The sequence below is a fragment of the Haemaphysalis longicornis genome, unplaced genomic scaffold, assembly GCF_048455015.1.
Source record: "Haemaphysalis longicornis isolate Haplotype H1 unplaced genomic scaffold, Haemaphysalis longicornis Haplotype H1 scaffold_1, whole genome shotgun sequence".
Classification (NCBI taxonomy): Eukaryota; Metazoa; Arthropoda; class Arachnida; order Ixodida; family Ixodidae; genus Haemaphysalis; species Haemaphysalis longicornis.
Genome location: NW_027526203.1, coordinates 154,256,463 through 154,275,433, shown reverse-complemented (window position 1 = coordinate 154,275,433; position 18,971 = coordinate 154,256,463). Strand labels below are relative to the sequence as shown.

Genomic DNA, 18,971 nt, shown 5'->3' with positions numbered 1-18,971 from the left:
CGTTTGTGAGTGCACGAAGGTAAAAGAGACGGCCAACACGGGAAAGAAGATCGCTCGGCCGATCCATTGCTACCAAAATGGCCGCGCCCGGTGGCACCGTTGCGGAGATACAGCGCTCCGAAAATTGCCGTTGTTTTCGCCTTTTTGCACTGACATTTGGTGACCGGGGTGACAAAAGTTTTTATGCCACTTTGCGATGGTTTTCGGAGGAAAAACAGGATAGCAAACATAGAAGCCGAAGATGTGGCTTTCAAAAAAACGATGTTTTGGTCATTTTTCAGAAGGCGAAAGCCGCGTCCCCCCTTCATCATCATCACCAGCCTATCTACGCCCACTGCAGGGCAAAGGCCTCTCCCATTAATCTCCAATTACCCCGGTCCTGTGCTAACTGTGACCAATTTATCCCCGCAAACTTCTTGATCTCATGTGCCCATCTAACTTTCTGCCGCCCTCTGCAACGCTTTCCTTCTCTAGGGATCCACTCTGTTACCCTTAATGACCAACGGTTATCTTGCCTTCACATTACATGCCCTGCCCACGTACATTTATTCACCTTAATTTCTACTAAAATGTCCATAACACGCGTCTGTTCCCTGACCCACTCTGCTCTCTTCTTGTCCCTTAATGTTACACCTATCATCTACCGCTCCATTACCCGCTGAGTCGTTCTCAATTTAAGTTAAACCCTATTAGTGAGCCTCCAAGTTTCTGCCCCGTAGGTGAGTGCCGGTAAGATGTAGCTGTCATACACTTTCTTCTTCAGGGACAATGGTAGGCTGCCATTCATTATCTGAGAATGTCTGCCGTATGCACTCCATCCCATTCTTACCCTTCTAATTATCTCTGCCTCATGGTTGGTATCCAGGGTCACAAATTTGCCTAAGTAGATATATTCGCTTACCACTTCCACTGCCTCGCCACCTATCTGAAACTGCTGTGCTGCCCCGAGGTTATTGAGCATTACTTTAGTTTTCTGCATGATAATTTTCAGGCCCACGGTTCTACTCTGTTCGCCCAGTGCGGAAAGCATGCTTTGCAATTCGTCCCCCGACTTACTTAGCAAGGCAACGTCATCAGCAAATATGAGGTTACTGAGGTGTTCTCCATTAACCCTTACTCCCCCCTTTTCCCAATCCAACATTCTGAATACTTCGTGTAAACATGCTGTGAATAACATTGGAGAGAATGTGTCTCCTTGTCTGACGCCCTTGCTTATGGGTATTTTACTGCTCTCCCTATGGAGGATGATGGTAGTGGTGGACCCATTGTAGATATCCTCTAGTATTCTTACGTAGTGCTCATCTAGCCCTGGTTCCCTAATGCCTGAATGACTGCTGAGGTTTCGACCGAGTCAAATGCTTTCTCATAATCTATGAAGGCTACATATAGAGGTTCAGTATGCTCAGCGCACTTCTCTATCACCTGATTGATCGTGTGAATATGGTCCATTGTTGAATAGCCTTTACGGAACCCTGCTTGTTCTTTAGGTTGACTGAAATCCAAGGGTGCAGATATTCTCTTAGCGATTATCTTGGTAAGCACCATCTAGACGACTGACAGTAAGCTGATCGGCCTGTTTTTTTTTTTTTCAAGTCCTTCATGTCACCTTTCTTATGGATTAGGATGATGTTCGCGTTCTTCCAAGATTCCGGTACACTTGCGGTCATTAGGCATTGCGTATACAGGTTTGCCAGTTTTTCAAGTACGATTTCTCCGCCATCCTTCAAAAGGTCTGCTGTTATCTGAACCTCACCAGGTGCTTGCCCCCTTTTATTTCTTTCAAAGCCTTCCTTACTTCTTCGGTCGTTACTGGTGGGATTTCTATTTCCTCTGAACTACTTTCTCGTTCGGCATTATCCTGGATGTCCAGGCTACTGTACAGATCCCTATAGAACTCCTCGGCTACTGTGACTATTTTATCCCAATTTGTGATGACATTGCCTTGCTTGTCTTTAAGTGCATGTATCTGATTCAGGCTACCTCCGTTCTTTATAGCGTATTCGATCCCCTGCATATTATACTTCCGTATGTCAGCTGTCTTACGCTTACTGATTAACTTCGAAAGCTCCGCTAGTTCTGTTCTCTCAGCTGGGGTGGAGATTGTCATGGTTTGCCGTTTTCTAATTAGATCTTTCGTCTCCTGGGAAAGTTTACCAGTATCCTGTCTAGCAATCGTTCCCCCGACTTCTACTGCACACTCCGCGATAATGAGTGTAAGGTTGTCGCTGGCTTCCTGTGTCGTAAATTCTGCTTCCTCGGTAAGAGCGTCCCCCCCTTAAACTAAAATCAGTGTTGTACGGAACGGCGTTACAAGGAACGGCGTTCCTGGAACTAGTTCCTTTTTGGAGGAACGGAGGAACGCCACCGTTCTATTAAGGGTCGGTGGAACTGTAACGGTAACTCGTTACGTTTTTAAAGGAACGGCAGGAACGGCGTTCCTGCCGTTACATCGCTGATTTGGCTGTTTTTGATGCCAAGGCTCGAGTACAAAAATCCACAAGTCGCTACTGCGTTTCTCTTCCTATAAGGTGGTCAATTTGCCCGCCCTTCAGCCGTACGTGCTTCCTCGAAGGTCAAAGGCAGAAGAATAACCACGCAGCAGGCCGCAGCTTGTGCTTGCTTTCATGTTGGCCGCTTAGCACGGCGTTCGACGGGTGAATAGCGTAGCCGCGAGAATGCTTTTCACCCTTCATCGTTTGTCTGGGGAGGCCAGAATGCGCGTCTGGCCGATAGAATTGTTCCCTGGCGGGCATAGGCGTGCGCAGAGTTATCGTTTAGGGGGGGGCAAAGTCCTACCGCTGCCCCCCCCCCCCCCCCTTACAGCAACTTCCGACCTCTTCCCACTGAAGGCCTAGCGGTCCGAATGCAGTGCAAAGAGGGATGGTTATAAAATTTTTATTTCAATGCGATGGAATTGTAACACACAAAACCTGAGCAGGAATTTTTACTTTCATGTGTTACATCGGCAAGGTATGGGGCAAATTTGGCGCCCCCCTTCAGATGATTAGGGGGGGGGGGGGGGCGGCCGCCCCTCTTGCCCCCCTTGTGCGCACGCCTATGCTGGCGGGGAAAGAATAGAGAGTTTTAGCAGTCCGTCCGATCTGTCGTATGCGTTGTTACTGGGTTGACCGGGACCCGGCTGGGCACTTGGGCATTCGTCGCTGTAGGGGGATTAGTTCCGCGGGCCTGCCTTCGCCATGTCCGTGCCTCCGCATCCTTCCTACTCGCCCTTCCGCGCGCTCAGGAGCAGACCGGTCCCGGTCAACCCGGTAACAACGTTGCCAAAGAAACGGACGGACTGCTAAACGGGATCGGGACATTTCGGTTTTCGGTGTCGGACATTTCGGTCCAGGACGTTTCGGTGTGGACATTTCTGTGCATGAAAATTTTGGTGCACGACGTCTTGGCCCAGACATTTTGAGTGAGGGGATGTCCCAGGCATTCTTTGAACATTTTAGCTTTAATATTGTAATTTCGTGACTTGATATGATTTTACGTTCGAGACTAGTGCTTGTACTGCCGTTCGTGGAAACGAACGCTAAACCCTGGAGGAGCATTGCCACGTGAAACCCAATTTCTGTAGTAGATGGTAAAAATTAACGTTGTTAATTTGGATCCGTTCAAACATTTTTTGTTATTTTAACATTCATGTGAACAACCCTAATACTTTAAGTGTTACCAAAGCGCTTTCCTTTCACTTCACAAAACGGTTGAAGACGCTACTGCTTTTAGTCTATTCCTTCCCCAGCAAAACTTCCGCGAAAAAAAAAAACAGAAAAACGAGGTTGATTAGGCGCGTGTGCATTTCGTTTTATTATTCTCCCAATCAATCTCGCCTTCGCTGCATTCGATGTCAGTTCTACTTAAAACTAACAAACCAACGATCGCACTTACGGTGGCGTTACTTAGGGGAGGGAAAGCTGAGCGCCGCCGGGAATCATCCCCCTAAGTAGAGAGAGAGAGGGGTGTCACTTGTGCTTCACCATTGCGTCGACTGGACTTCGAAACCTTGAAGACGACTGTTGCCGCTCTCGTCACACTAGCCTATTCATTTTTTTTTCTCCTTATAATGGGAGGAAGCGATGCATACCTGGGGTGTCCATGATATGCGCGACTTGATGAGTTAATTCCCAAGGGGGCGACTGAAGGCGCAGAAAGAGCGATTCCTGGAGTGGGGGCGCCGTCGATATGACCGCGACGCGCGGAAGGGCGTAGCCAGCAAACAATAGTGGCCATTGTGTTATCAGTGGCTTTTTGGGTGGCTTTTTGTGTCACATTATAGAGGTTTCGTGCGTCCATGGTGAATGTAAAGCTTTTTATCTGTTTTAAACGCGAAGTGTGCTATGCCATTGTTCTGAATGTATCACCCAATTCCTGCAAGAGCCTCCACTAAGAGGCTAGCAGCATGTTATAAATAAAAAATCACTGGGGTGACGCTTCGGAGACCGTGAACTCCATCACGCCAGTAGGATTTTCAGGGGAAACCAAAAATAATATGGCTGAAAAAGAAATCTGGTCGAGATTCGAGCGTACAGGAGGGAAGTGGGAAAGGGGGGGGGGGGAGCTAGAACAAAGAATTAAAATGTGGTAAATGTAAACTTGTAAACATTAAACGAAGCTTGGTTGTCCCGAACACAATGGGTGGAATTTGTATGCACAACCGGTACGCGCTTAATCATCAATTAGGACATTAAAACCTGCGGCTGTTTTCCAAAAGGCCCGTTTCTCCTCCCCGACAATATCCTAGACCAGTGTTCGCGGATTCATTTTAGCAAGGCAGCCCAGCCTACGTACTACTCTTCATAAGGTTTTCTTCATTCTGGGGCGCTAGCTAATGTTTGTTACTTTTTGGATATTGAGAGTGTGCATGTGATTTATGTAATTTGAGGGTGTGTAATTTAAAAAAAAATACAAAAGAGGTGGCAGACCATCGTAAACACGGGTAATTGACTTAGCTAAAAAAGAGCGAATATAAATGAACAACCTGTCATAAATGAAAAAAAAAAACGTGTGCTAAAGAATTCAATCGGCTGCATAACAGGTGTCCCCAGGAAGAGCTATTAAACAAAAATATATACATGTAGAATTGCTAAATATACCTGGCAAAGATCAAACATGGCATAAATAAAAAAAAATAAATTCACTGCTCCAGATTGTTGTCCATAACCCACATTAAGCGGAAATAAAAAATATAACGGCTGTCGCAAACAGGCAAGCACCGGATAATTTGGTCGCCGAAATGTTCGTACACCGAAATGTCCGTACACCGAAATGTGCGTGCACCGAAACGCCCGCACACCGATATGTCCGTACACCGATATGTCCGTACACCGATATGTCCGTACATCGATATGTCCGTACACCGAAATTTCTGCACCGAAATATCCTGCACCGAAATGTCCTCGAGCCGTCTGGAGTTTGTCCGGTGCTCCCTGAAAAAAATCGCCTAGGAGCGTTTCTTTTAATTATCTTTATCTCCAGATATTCTGCTGCCCGTGGTGTTAATATTCGTATAATATACGTAGTTCGATGCGAGTTTTAAATGTCTCACTTAATTTCGACCCAGGATTATCCGACACTATATTTTAATTTAAAAACCTAACTGTAACGTTAATGTAACGACTCGTTCCAATTTTCGAAGTGGAACTGGAACGCGTTCCTTTCGCAATAAAGGAACTTGTAACGGGAACTCGTTTCAAAATTGACAAGTAACGAGGAACGAGCTTTCGTTCCTATTTTGGAGGAACGTGTACAACACTGACTAAAATAAAGAATCCAAATATTCGATAATCGACGATTATTCGAACCCTTCCGAATATTCAAAATCTTTCGAATACAAAGTTTTCGAAGAGAATACGAATATAACATATTTAATATTCGAGTAATAATCGAAATTTTCCAATATTCGCACACCGCTAATATAAACCTTTGTGCAAGTCAACAGCCTGCCGCCGCTCCCTGCCTTGCCGAATTGCAAAAGACAGGCAACACATAGGTGTTCAGAAGTAAGCGCGCAGAGAATGGGCCCTCGGGAAAATGTTACGAGCGAGGAGGAACCGCGCGCCAGAGACGGGACGCCATCCACGCTCAAGCGCCTCCACGCGCATGTCTCTTGTTGACACCATCGCCTCTTCCGATCCCACCTTCTATCAATACCACCTCTAGCGCCACCGCTCCCGCCGTGAAGCAGGAAACCGGGCAAGGGTTCAGTCCTCTCTTTCTGCGAAGTCCGGTGCGAAAGAAGGAGAACGATTGACGTCAGGACCTCCGTCGACCAATCGGAGCGCTGAGCGCGGGTTCTGCCTTGCGGCCGCGGCTTCTTTCGCGGCCGCCTCCCCAACGTCAGTGCGGCTTCATGTTGCTGTCTCTGCTGCTCCTCCATGCTGCTGGTAGTGGGACAGGAGTCTGTGTTTCCTCTCGCATCAGTGAGCGGCGCGGTCATCATGGTGCCGGCGCCGTCAGCGCTTGCGCCGGAGTGGTGACTGCCGCCGCTCTGCGGCCGACTGCGGCAACACTGGGCGCAGGGAGGGTTTCCTCTGGAGGCGCAAGCGACGGCAGCGCCAGCAAGGCGGTCGAAAAGCGACGAGGTCTTTCTACAAATTTAGGACCCCGGGTCGGAAACTGCGCGCTCGAGCCGCAGCGCCTCCTGGGCTACATTCTTCGGAGAGCTGAATGTTTTGTCATTTTTTCCGCCTCGTCGTCTACTCTCTCCTCCCTTCAGTCGTCTGCTGCATCGGACGTGGTCCGACCCCTTTGCTAGGCGGAGCAGCGGACCCGTGTTCGTGTGACGGTGATTGTTCGCGGTGGTCGCTGCTGCCGAGTTCGGTGTCTCGTTAACGCAGGACCGGGTCTTGCACGGCTGTGTTCAGGCTCCGGGTGCTTAGACCGGATGATCGACGACGCCGGAGAGCGCGGCGACAGCGGCGGCAAGATGCGGATAGCGGAGCTGGCATCAGCCACGTAGCTGCTCGTCAATCGCCACCGTTCGATACGAGCCTCCCGTTCTCGCTGCATCAAAGACTTCGAGGCGCTGGGCCGAGCGACGCCCTGCCTCCCCTCTGCATCCCGAACGAGTCGGCCCCGGCTGAGGACGGAGCGTTCGTAAGATGCGCCGGAGAGGTGCTTTCGTGCGCAACAAGCGACTTTGTCGCCATCGGTCGATCGGGACCTAGACTTGCGCCGCTGGCCGGAGAGGTGTCGTCGCCACCAGCGCACGTCTTCAAACTAGTCTTCTTCGTGTCTCGCTCCTTCCCCACCAATGGACGACGTCAGTGGTGCACTGCGCTGCAAGATCAACGAAAAGGTTGGTGTGCATCCTTTTCCTCTTCGCCTTTTTTCTGTTTGTTGAAGCGATCGAGTTGACGTAGTAATTCTTTCGTATTTCAGAGCTCAGAGAGATTCGCGGCTAGTTCTCCTGTAGCCACTTGGTGGTGTATTCTGCAGTGAAATATCTGACCTCCATTTAGGTGGCCATGACAAAGCGTAAGAAAAAAGCTATCGTGTGAGCTAAAACAAAACCAAGCCAGCCAGCAGGGTCCTTGGATCTTCTCTGGGGGAATCGCTCTTTTCAGTTTCTCGAGTTGAAAGTATATTTCTTGGTTCTGTACCACGAAGTATACTTACCTCGGGCGGCATTGGGGCGGAGCGTTGCAATCTTCAGCGTTATAGGCCGCAAAGTAGGACGCCCCTGGCGCCATTTCAGCACAGTCTCCAATTATCATGTTTCTGCGAACAGCAACTGGTGGGCTTTGGCGCGCCGTTGCGTCCGCCAACAATGTGGATGCGCCACAGAGTGTGCGCGCTGCTCCGCCGAGGCCGGGGCCATGTCCTTGACCCGGAGTCTCTGCAGTTCGCTGCTTGCTGTCTCAAGCAGGCCTGACGGGGTCGCGCTGAGACATGCGAGATTTCCGATTTTTTACTGCACAAAAGAGCGGGTCTTAGAAGGTTGATAAAAAAACAGCTACGACAAAAGGCTGCAAGACCGTGTCGTTTGCTTTCGCCGGATTTACCAGGTGCAGCTTTCCGGCTCATCGCAGTTCTTTCAAAAGTGATTGCTTCGGAGTTATTCAGCCTACTGCAATGAATTCTCGCGTAGCTAATATTGAGGGCGAACGCTTGCTGTATTCATAGTTTCAAGATAAGAACCTTGCTTTAACAGGTTTGAGGGCCGTCGAAACTACCCAATTGATATATAAGGGCAGTAACTTTGGAGAACCAATAACACAACAAGGTTTTTTTATAGTTCTGCAATACATTTGAAGTGTACACTTTCAAGTCGAATTCTTGCTCAGTGCGGAGTATCACCTTTCTGTTATGGTTTCACTAGGTTCCTGAGCTGTTGGCTTTTTAGCGGAAAATGTGGGCATGAATGCAAGCTATGGAAGCTAGCTAAAATTGAAAGCTAGCTAATGCAAGCTACCTCAATGCAAGCTAGCTAGTATTGAGGGCGAACGCTTGCTGTATTCATAGTTTCAAGGTAATAACCTTGCTTTAACAGGTTCCAAAGCCGTCAAACCTACCTCATTGATATACACCGGCAGTAACTTTGGAGAACCAATTACACAAATAGTTTTTTTATAGTTCTGCACATTTTAAGTGTTCATTTCCCATCCGACTTCTTGCTCAGTGCGGAGTATCACCTTCCTGTTATGGTTTTACTAAATTCCTGAGCTGATGGTTTTCTGAGCGGGAAATGTGGGCATTAACGCAAAATATGTGGGCGCAAAGCGTTTCAAGCGGCGATTTTCCAAGGAGTAATTTCAGGTCATTGCTAGTGCAGCCACAGTGGGAAGCCGGTACTGAACTTTGCATCACCTTCAGCGCGAGGGCAGAACGCCCTCTTTGGTAGTGCAGACGAAAGTTTGAACTCGGGAAGCTCTCGCCTGCACCGCCGGCAAATTTCAGAAGCCACTTTTTGCACAGTCCACACCTGTTGTTCGCGCCCTCCAATACTAACTTAGCGGATACTCATAAAAGTGGCTGGTTCGAATGCTAAGGTTCCAGGTTCTTTCCCTGTTTTGTGCTAAAAATAGTACGCGAACACAGATGCCCGTGGTGGGGAAATTATGTTTCATGCTAGTCCATAAAACACTGAGAAACCCTTTTTTCTCCATTTCCCGTTCTGTTTTTCCAAGCCTCAAACCAGCCATCACAGATTGGCCATAGGGCCATGTGTGGCCGCTTTTTGCTTTATTTCGCGTCCGTAATGCGGACGGTCCTCACGAAGCATTCCGTTCCCCTGACACCGCGCCGTCGGTCGCTTATGTGCGGTTTCCATCTTCACATTTTATTTATTTATTTATTTATTTATTTATTTATTTATTTATTTATTTATTTATTTATTTATTTATTTATTTATTTATTTATTTATTTTCTGACACTGCTAGCCCTCACGGGCTGTTACAGCGGTGGGCAAGTACATCCTAGACAACACTCATACGCACAAAATGTGCATAAGTCACAGTGCAAGGAACAGGAACAAAACATACCTCATGGTTGTTTAGAAATATTTCCGCTTTTTACAAAGCTATCAGTGGTATTTAGTTCCACAAACACTCGCGGGTCAAGGTTATTCCAGTCAAAAATAGCTTTGATCATAAAGGAATGCTTAAAAACACCTACCCTTGGAGAATAAGGCAAAACAGCATATTACATCTTACATCCATCTTTATTTCCTTTTATACAGGAGGAGGCAAGAAAAAAAGCTGTTTAAACAGCCTTGGAGACACTGGTTCGGGAGATCACACATATAACTTAGGACGTGAGGTCAGTTTGCCGTTGAAATAATTTAAGAATCGCGAGAGAATTTCAGCCCGGCCGTTTTTCTACACGAGTACCGGAAGTTCAGCTTTGGCAAGTTATGCAGTCACCAACTGATTCTTGCGATATGCTGCATAAATAAACCTAGCAGCTCGCTCAAGCTTATTTTATACTTTTGATGCGGGTCCCAGATTATGACCACCTGTACTAGAGATCGGCCGCACGAATGTTGTGTATGCCGACAGCTTACCTTCCACAGTTGCATCTCTGAGCGTTCGTAGCAAAAAACCTGGTATTTGTTTTGGACAGCGCCGCATATATTATCAATGTATTCAATCCAATTCAAAGTTGTGGCAGTCGTGAGACGAAGTTATTTTATCTTATGGATCGCTTAATTTCTACGTCATTTATAGTATAGTTGAAATGAAAAGGAGACTTCGTCTGTGTAACTGTTATACAAACACTTTTAATTTATCTGCATATTTCACTGCACACACCAATAATGCTCGATTTCAAAAAAACATGTTTCAGCCGTTCCTGATACCGAATGCTGTTAATGCAATGAATCAAAAACAGTTGTCAGCGAACGCCAGGCTCTTCGCTGCTGTTTAGGGCTACCTAAAAATGCATCTAATGCGTTACTTTATTTGGAAGCCTGAGTTCCGCCTCTGATACACCGATTTCGAATACTCACTATGGATACTTTCCTGAGAGCCTATGGCACGTGGGTTAACAGGGCACAATTTATCTTTGTAGCTCAGCCAGCTGTGTTTCTGACGGCCCAGTGGCCCAGGTCCTATCGACCGCAAGTTACTCTAGCACAAAGCTTGGCGTCTCCATTAGGGGTTGCGCTCAATAACGTACTTCCATCTCTAGATAGGGGTCATACGATAACGGTCAACTTCCGGAACATCTTTCCCCAAAATGCTAAAATGCTACCTGCCCGACTGCTCAATGGTATCCTACAAGATCATTTGGCCTCAATTCAGCCAAGTACTATCATATATACAGATGCTTCTCAACGAGATGAAAAATCCGGAATAGGTATAGTTTCCCCTTCCCTAAATTGGTACTTTTTGGTTCTTCTGGTGGATTTTATCCCTATATTCTATGCGGAATTCTTGGCAATTGTCTTGGCACTACAAAAGGTTCACATATCGGTATCGTCTCCACTTATAATTACAGATTCACTATCCGTAGGCTTACCCCTTTATTTTCCTAACGTCTCACCTCTTCTACGGACGTTTCGATCACTTCTGCCACCTCATATTACTGAAGTCGACCTTCTTTGGGTCCCTGGGCATGCGGGAATCACCTTTAATGAAACCGCAGATTCATTGGCAAGGGTAGCACTCTCCAGGCCTGTTGTAGATGTCATTGAGACAACGCCTTTATTAGCCGCCGTAAGATTCCGTAGATTGTTGAAGCTGCAAGGGCAGCACGAATCAGTCTTATTGTCGTTGCAAGATTTTTGTCATCTAAAATTCTCCTGGAAACCGAATCGGTGCCCCTCACGCGACCTGGAGGTGATTGTAACGAGCCTTCGATGTCGTGTGCCCCAGTTGAATAGATACCTCCGCAGGTCTCGTCTGGCGCAGTCTGCCATGTGCAGTTACTGTAACGAAGAAGAGTCTGTCAACCATTTACTTTTGTCCTGTCGACGATTTTCAAGCCTGAGACGTCAGCTCCTTGAAGTGCCGCTTCATCGCCTGGGGTTGGCATTATCAGTGCTAGCTCTTTTATCATTTGGGGCTTCAGAAACGGGATATTGCCGCGGGATGTTTGTTCTGCTCTTCTGCGCTTCATAGAAAATTCCAAAAGATTTACAACCTAAATTCGCATCTTATTCTGGCACCTCACCTGAGCCCTCCAAAAGCATCAATTTCTGAATATTTTTATTATTCTCCTTCTCCTCCTTCTCCTCCTCCTCCTCCTTCTTCCTCCTCCTCAGAAAAAAAAGCTTCCATATTTTTCTAATTTTCCTTGAATCATCCACCTAGGCAGTAATCTCATTCGAATTAACGACTGATGTTTGGCCGACCCCCTGATTGGGTATGCGCCAATAATGTTAAGGAACAACAACAACAACAACGACAAGAAGTTTATTTGGCCGAGGACATATTTACGTAACCAAATATACACATGGAGGGCCTAGCGCACGGGGCTGGAGGGAGACATCCTTTTACAGATAAACATAAAAAATAAATAAATGCAGCAGCAAGAACATCATAGGAATACATCTCCACGTAGAATACAATTCACGGTTTTAGGGGCGAAGCTCCTCTTACTCGGGCCCTGTCCCGGCCGTACGCGGCACATTGTACACGGCACATTGATGATGATTGTCGCAGGATCCCCGTAGGGATTGGCCAACCAAAGATTGGCCGAAGAGGTCAAAACGTTCAACGCGTTCGTTGCTACCCAACAAGGAGGAGAGGAAGAAGAAGAAGAGGTTGTCGTTCGTCGCCTGGGAGCTAAAGACACGTACCGACACAAGACGCTCTGCAGAAGGCGACCGCCAAGGTGGCTAAAATGTCACACACCGAATTCGCCAACTTACCCATGGAGATTCTCATCGTCCCAAACAAGCGCTACATAATCACCCCAAACATCGACGTCGTCGACGGGCTTGTCAACGGAGCGGTGGAAAGCTTGACGTGTCGAGTCTTTATATGATGTGTGGGCGAGTGTTTCACGGTTTTACCGATAAGCATTTTAGCTCCGCCCCTCTCATCATCATTCACTTCGTGGAGATGGCGGGATTTTTTTGCGCATTTTTTCTCATTATCATCGCGTAAAATGTGCAGAAATTGTGATAGATAATGTCACAAAAATAATGAGATCATTAGCAGGTGAGGGGTGTAATAAGTTTAAGGTGAAAAAATAGGATTGAAGAAATTAATTATTGCTGGAAGTTCAAAAATGATCACGTCGATTTTTCTTAAAGCTTGATAAGGATGGTGATTGTTTTGTTCCTATCGGGAGAGACTTCCAGTTACTGACACCCACAAAAGTAGCATTCAGATGGCCGTAATTGGCTCGTATTTCAGGTAGAAGTTGCCGAAGCGAATCTGGTGGAATTGAAATTTTTAATGAAATCGCTGTTGAATATCTTAAATCAAGTAAGGTTATTCACAGATTTATGCACTGCGTTCTATAAGTAACCGCGAAGCGTTTGTCCGGTATGGGCTGAAAGTAATATTTTCAAGCTTGGTTTTGCAGATGTTGTAGAGGAATTAAATTGGTTGTGTATGCATTACCAGAAGATGCGGTGCAGTAGGTGAAGTGGCTGCGAACAAATGCAAAAAGGTGAAGTTAGTCTGGGCGTTTTAAAGAATGCTGCGCTTTTTATAGGATGCGGATGCCAAAGGCAGCTTTCTGTCTCACATAGGCAATATTCAATTGAGCATGGTCAATTGATCATGATTGTACGGTATTCAATTTATGATTCAATGTTCAATTCAACATTAAATTGATATGGGCAATATTCACATGGACAATATTGGATTGATCATGATTCAATTTATCAGGACTGTACGATATTCAATTGATATGATTCAATGTTCAAATCATAATTGAATTGACACCGGCAATATTCATATGGGCAATACTTAATTGATCATGACTGTACAAGAAACCCCGAAAAGTAGGCCTAACAAATTTATTATAGCAGCAAATGACACTAGGCGTGAAAAAAGCGTCAGCATTCGGAAGTATTCATAGAACGGTATAATGGTATATCTCTGTGCCGCCAAGTATAAGGCATAAGGCCGGGTTCAGGCTCTTGCTGCAACTGTCGTAATAACTTTAAAGAATGACGTCATTTCCCGCCTCAGCCAACCGAACTGCGTGACACGCCGTTTTTTTTTTTTACGTCTATAGATCGCGATTTGGCTTTTTCGTCGGCAGTCTGAATATGGCATAAAGGCGAAATACAAGTTTGCACACATTCATTGTTCACATTCCTTTCTTCAAACAACAAGAATACGCACTTTAGGGCAAAGTGCAGCACAAATTAACATTGACGTTAAAGACACCAGGCGGCGTGGTGGTTGCGGCCGCAGACTCTCGTTTGTGCGACCGAGGCCAAGTGTCGTCTCGAAGCACGACTGCGCTAGAGTTACTGTAGCGGAGCCTCAGGTTTCCTTCGCTCTCACCTCTTGGCTGCCCAGGCAGATGTAAGCACGTTTTTTATTATTATAGCCTCAATGAGTCACTGCTGCTGCAGGATAGCCCAGAATTTAAAACTTTTTCAACGCCTCTTTTGTTTAAGTACGTCTTTACAGGGGCCAACTGGGGTTGCCTCAGTTACCAAAGGCCAATTCTTTCAATTTGAAAAGGCTTGAGTTTCGTCTGGATGGTCCTCTTAACAGAAAGACGATAACTTAAATATGCCAGTATTTGCGTTATGCCATCTAGAGATCAAACAAGTGGCCATATCTCAACGTACCTCATATTTATCATATCAGATGTCAAACCACGCTTATGCTAAAGAAAACTGAATAAGCAAATAGGTGAAAAAAAATAAATCACGCCTAGTTTTACCTCTGGGGATGGCAAATAAAGCAATTGAATGCCGGCGAAAATTATTTGAAACAAGGGCTTCTGCCTTTTTATAACTGTGACGAATGGTGGACAGGTTATGCTACAGCCGCGGCTATGTGCAGCTTATACGAAAACAAGGAATCGCTCAGTGTCTCCATTGCAAATGTTAACTACAATGTGGAAGTGTTTCTAAGTGCGGTGGACATTAAAAATTATATGCTGAAGTTTCTTTTATAATGTCATCTAAGTAGCCGTCCCAACTTAGGCACGCGGAAAGGTCATACCTAGAATATTGATTGCGGCATTTTAAGTTCATCATTGAAATTTTTAACAATACATTCTCGTTGACGCTTTCATGCTTTTGGGAAAAACATTACTTTTGTTTTTTTGTTGGGTTCGCTTCCATTCCGTTATAATCGAATCACTAGTTGACCTTCTACGGACCTAAGGATAGCACAAATGTAGGGGCGAGCGGCTTTGGTGACAACACTAATAAATGAGATAGAAAGGACTTGTCCCAACAATGCGGAATGCAGTTTTGGTCTATCGGGTTAGCGTTAGTTAAACGAATAGATCATAATTGTTAAGAACTGGTTTCTGCGCCTATGAATTGAATTGGCAAAATGTGATCGGGCTGGTGACATATTCTTGTCAATCTGAAATTACTTTTTTTCTTAAAATGAGCTAATGGTGGTTGGCTGCCCGAATTATCTAAAATCTGAGAAGTATCGTAGAAACATGTTGAGGTAATGGAGGAAGCAATGCCATAGCAGTCGCGCCACTCTTGCCGTCTCAGTATGGGCCGTCTTGATTCTTTGGGAACGGCGGTCGAAGTCTAGGCAGAAAGGATGCTCTGCCGTAGAACGTTTGTAACGTCAAATAGTAGTTTCTATGACGTTAAATATTGGATTCGTGCTGTGAGCGCGGTGGGGACTTGTTTATTAGCTGTGGGCTTGAAAGTGCCGAGACGAAAAAATAAAATTTTGGTTCATTAAAAAGAGCACTTCCTCCCGAAAAGGGTAATACCAATTTCACCGCAAACTCCCAGTCGAAAATTACAAGAAAAATTTCTGTAGTCTGACGTATTTTCGCGTGTCGTAGTGTCGTCTTGTCGTATTCTTGTCGTGTCGGGATTCTGATATTCCTTCAATAGTTGCACGTGGTTTGGATATTATTGCCCGTTGTGAAGAGTATCGTAAATGGCAGTTCTTTTGACACCACGAGAATTTTTGTCGTTGACAAAATTGACTTTGTTTACGAGAGAAATGTGTGTCGTAACAACAGATGGCTTTTGTCGTAACAACAGCACTTGTGTTGTCACAACAAAGTTTTTTGTCGTACGACAGAAATTCTTGTTAGGTTTTTGCGGTATCCGTGTTGTGATTTTAGACTGGGATACAGATATCAAAGAAAAGAGATGAAGCAGTGGCGACTGCCCGGCCACTTTCCGGCGATTCCGCTACGGCGTCACCAAACCTTGTGTGTGCGATTGACGGCTGCCGAGCGAAGCCACCGTCCAGGAAGCGCGACCGGGCGGTCATAGTGGGTGTCTAGTTCTGTTCGGTCGCATGATTTGAACGCTAACGTACGCGCAGTTAGCCCACTCGTAACTATGCTTCAGTGATGTCCCATGTCACGTCACCCCTGTCCATATTACGTCACTGCGCGCGAAAATTTGAGTATCCCAATATTTTTTCGCCTTTTCTGGAGCTTATTGAGTTAACACCGGCTGTTTCTTTCAAACTAAATGAAGTGTGTATTTTGTCTTCATGGACACCACGCAAGGGAAGCTAAATGACTTCACACTGGGTGAGTTACCAGTTATTCGTTAACATTATGCGCGTTTTAAAAAACTCCAGTTTTTTTTCCTTGACTATTCTCGTTGAAATATAAGGTTGAGGTTTTCTCACGTATTATTTGAAGCATTCGGACAAGCAGAGAGGCACATCAGGTGTCTTAGAATTCCATTGCTGGTGCCACGTTTGGAATGGCGCTGAAGTGACTGCAAGAGAGGCAATGGAGGGCCACACTAATGCAGAAGCTCATGAGCTGACTATCAGGTGTACATCGTACAGCGCCGCTGGGAAGCTTCTCTGGGGAGCATTTAATACCAGCCACGGGAAGAACTGAACTTCTCGTAATTTAAAGTAGCGAGTTCGATAAGCGTCTGTGTTTTCCGTGGAAACAAAAAACAAATATCCGTGCCTGTAGTAAGATTTATGCTTAAGATTAAAAAAAATGACGGAAGCTCCACTAATGCGTAAGACTTGAAGGTAGCGAAGCTGTACGCAACCTTCACGACCATCACGACGGTTTAAGTCCACGATTGCAGCCAATTTGTTTCTTCTTCGCTGCCGCAACGACCTTTACTCTATCTCTGTTGCTATAACGGCGAATAAGCAAATCGAAGAAGCAGAAAGAATGACGGAGCGCGCAAACTTAAACTAGGCGCCCGCAGGAGCAACGTGTACCCTGTCACGTGCTCTGTGTCGAGCACGTGGCGTGATTCCTCTCCCGATAGTCACAGCCCAGTGAGTAAGGCCGGGTTCAGACTGCATGTTGCTGCAACTGTCGTAATAACTTTAAAGAATGACGTCACTTCACGTCTCAGCCAACCGAACTGCGTGACACGCAGATTTTTTACGTCTATAGATCACGACATGGCTTTTGCGTCGCTAGACTGAACATAGCCTAGGCCGTTTGACCCTCGGGTAGTAACCCGTGGGCGTAACCGAATATCAAAAAAATAAAAAAGTGGGCGTAACCGAGTGGGTGAGGTGACTCACTCTAATTCCATTTATCTACGCGACGCAGGTTCGAATCCTGCCGTTGCCGATGATTTTTTCTGTATACTGCTATAGTGACTTTTGTGAAACGCCAGAATCAACGAATTGCTAAACAGCTTCGCTGTTCGAGAATACTGGGGTTGTTAAAATTAATCACTAGCCATCCGCCAAGTTCACGTCATGGCTGAGGTCTGGTAGCTTTCCCGCAAATCTATTTGAACCCTAGAGTGTGTAGCTCGACTGCTGTACTCGCTTTTCTTTTGCGAGATAAGTTCGTTTAGGCGTGGCTCATTTGTTGAGGGCAGTTTGTGGCACGATCGGCTTTATACATAGCGACCTGCCCATCGCAGCCGGCGACAATGGAAGCCAGCGTGCCACCCCCCCCTTCCCCCCCCTCCCCTCCCCCTCCCCCCCCCCCCCCCCCTCCCCCAAAAAAAAAATGCCGCGTAGGGGCGGCGCGCTCCGTGAAGTGGGGCTAAGTTTGATCCCTGAACTGGCCAGCTTAGTTTCGCTCGCAGTGGGGCCTCCAACTGCTCGCATAAAAACTTGCGGTCGTACCAATCAATGCCGATTGTACAGATCACTACTTACAATACCGGCCAGCAAAGAGAATTCACGGTTAAGTCTGGAACCGGTTCTTAGTTATGGAAACGTCAAAATGCACAAGTAAACCACACTGCTACCATACCAGCCTGCTCATCTTGTAATCTTTATTTTCAGTATTTTCATTCCTTTAAACATGCGGAAACTTTGTCGACTTTCGCTTTTTGTCGAGGAGCTTTTTTTTTTTTTTACTAGAAGCTCGTCCATGTACGTGCAAACGGTCACAGGGAATGCTCGAATTTGTATAAAACGCCCAGAAAGGGCCATTCTGTTCTTGGAGGCGCCGTCATTCTTTTGGGAAAACATAATGTTTTTTTCCAGTAAAGGGAGCACTAATCGACGGCAACCTTTTCAGCCGCTGCGGCGTTTTCACCGTAACGGAGCGTCACATTTGTAGGAGCTCCGTCGGGGTGGCTTACAAGCCCAACAAAAGGGAAAATTGGGTATGAGAGCCGTCCCCGCGGTGAACGCTTGCGGTGAGAACCGCAGTTATCTTCGGGATATCTTTTTCAGCCACAGACCCTGTACAGAAGCGATCGGAACATGGGGAAAACAAATTACCTTTACCCAACGCCTGCCGGGTTAGCTCAGCTGTACGCAACGAATACCATCACGCACGAGAGAGAGAGAGAGAGAGAGAGAGAGAGAGAGAGAGAGAGAGAGAGAGAGAGAGAGAGAGAGAGAGAGAGAGAGAGAGAGAGAGAGAGCAATCTTTAATGTGACTGGCGATGTCAGCCGAGCTAAGCCGCGTGGGTTGCTACGCCGGACGAGTGCGTTGACAATGATGATTATAATGATGACGAGGAACACATATGATGCTAAGTATTTGCAAAGTCTGATCGAGACTCGTGTCTTTTAGGTAGGCCAATAAGGCTTTTGCAGCACGAGAGGAACGTTTGGAACAATTCTAGGGACCTAATACGTCCATCAGTTCTAGTCCTATGGAGAGCGGCCGGCCCAAAGACACTGCGAGAGACACTCTTTGCGCACTAAATCGTGCGCAATCACAAATGAGGTGATGCAGATGTTCACGCACATCACACTTTGGGCGCAGTGGCAAAGTGGATTGATTGATTTGTAACAGTAGTATCCCGTGTTGGCGACTTTCAACCGCATACGGTGGAGTACTGCGTCATCATGCTTGGATATTCCAGGTGGCGTGCGAAAATTACAATGCAGCTAGATAGAATAGAGGGGCTCGTAATGTCGGCATGCGTCTACCCAAGTCGATCGCTGCATGCTCCATGCCACACTGGATGCAAGTGCTGAATCATCTTT

At 46.3% G+C, this 18,971-nt stretch overlaps 1 protein-coding gene across 2 annotated transcripts in view; it reads left to right on the top strand.

The window, feature by feature from the left end:
- Nucleotides 1-6,369: 6,369 nt before the first annotated feature.
- The window catches only part of LOC144138095 (melatonin receptor pdcr-1-like), a 238,070-nt gene continuing 225,468 nt past the window's right edge, over nt 6,370-18,971 (top strand). For both annotated transcript variants that reach the window (XM_077670190.1, XM_077670198.1), the window contains exon 1: nt 6,370-7,303. The gene's annotated coding sequence lies outside the window, so the exon portion shown is untranslated. The remainder of the gene's footprint in view (nt 7,304-18,971) is intronic.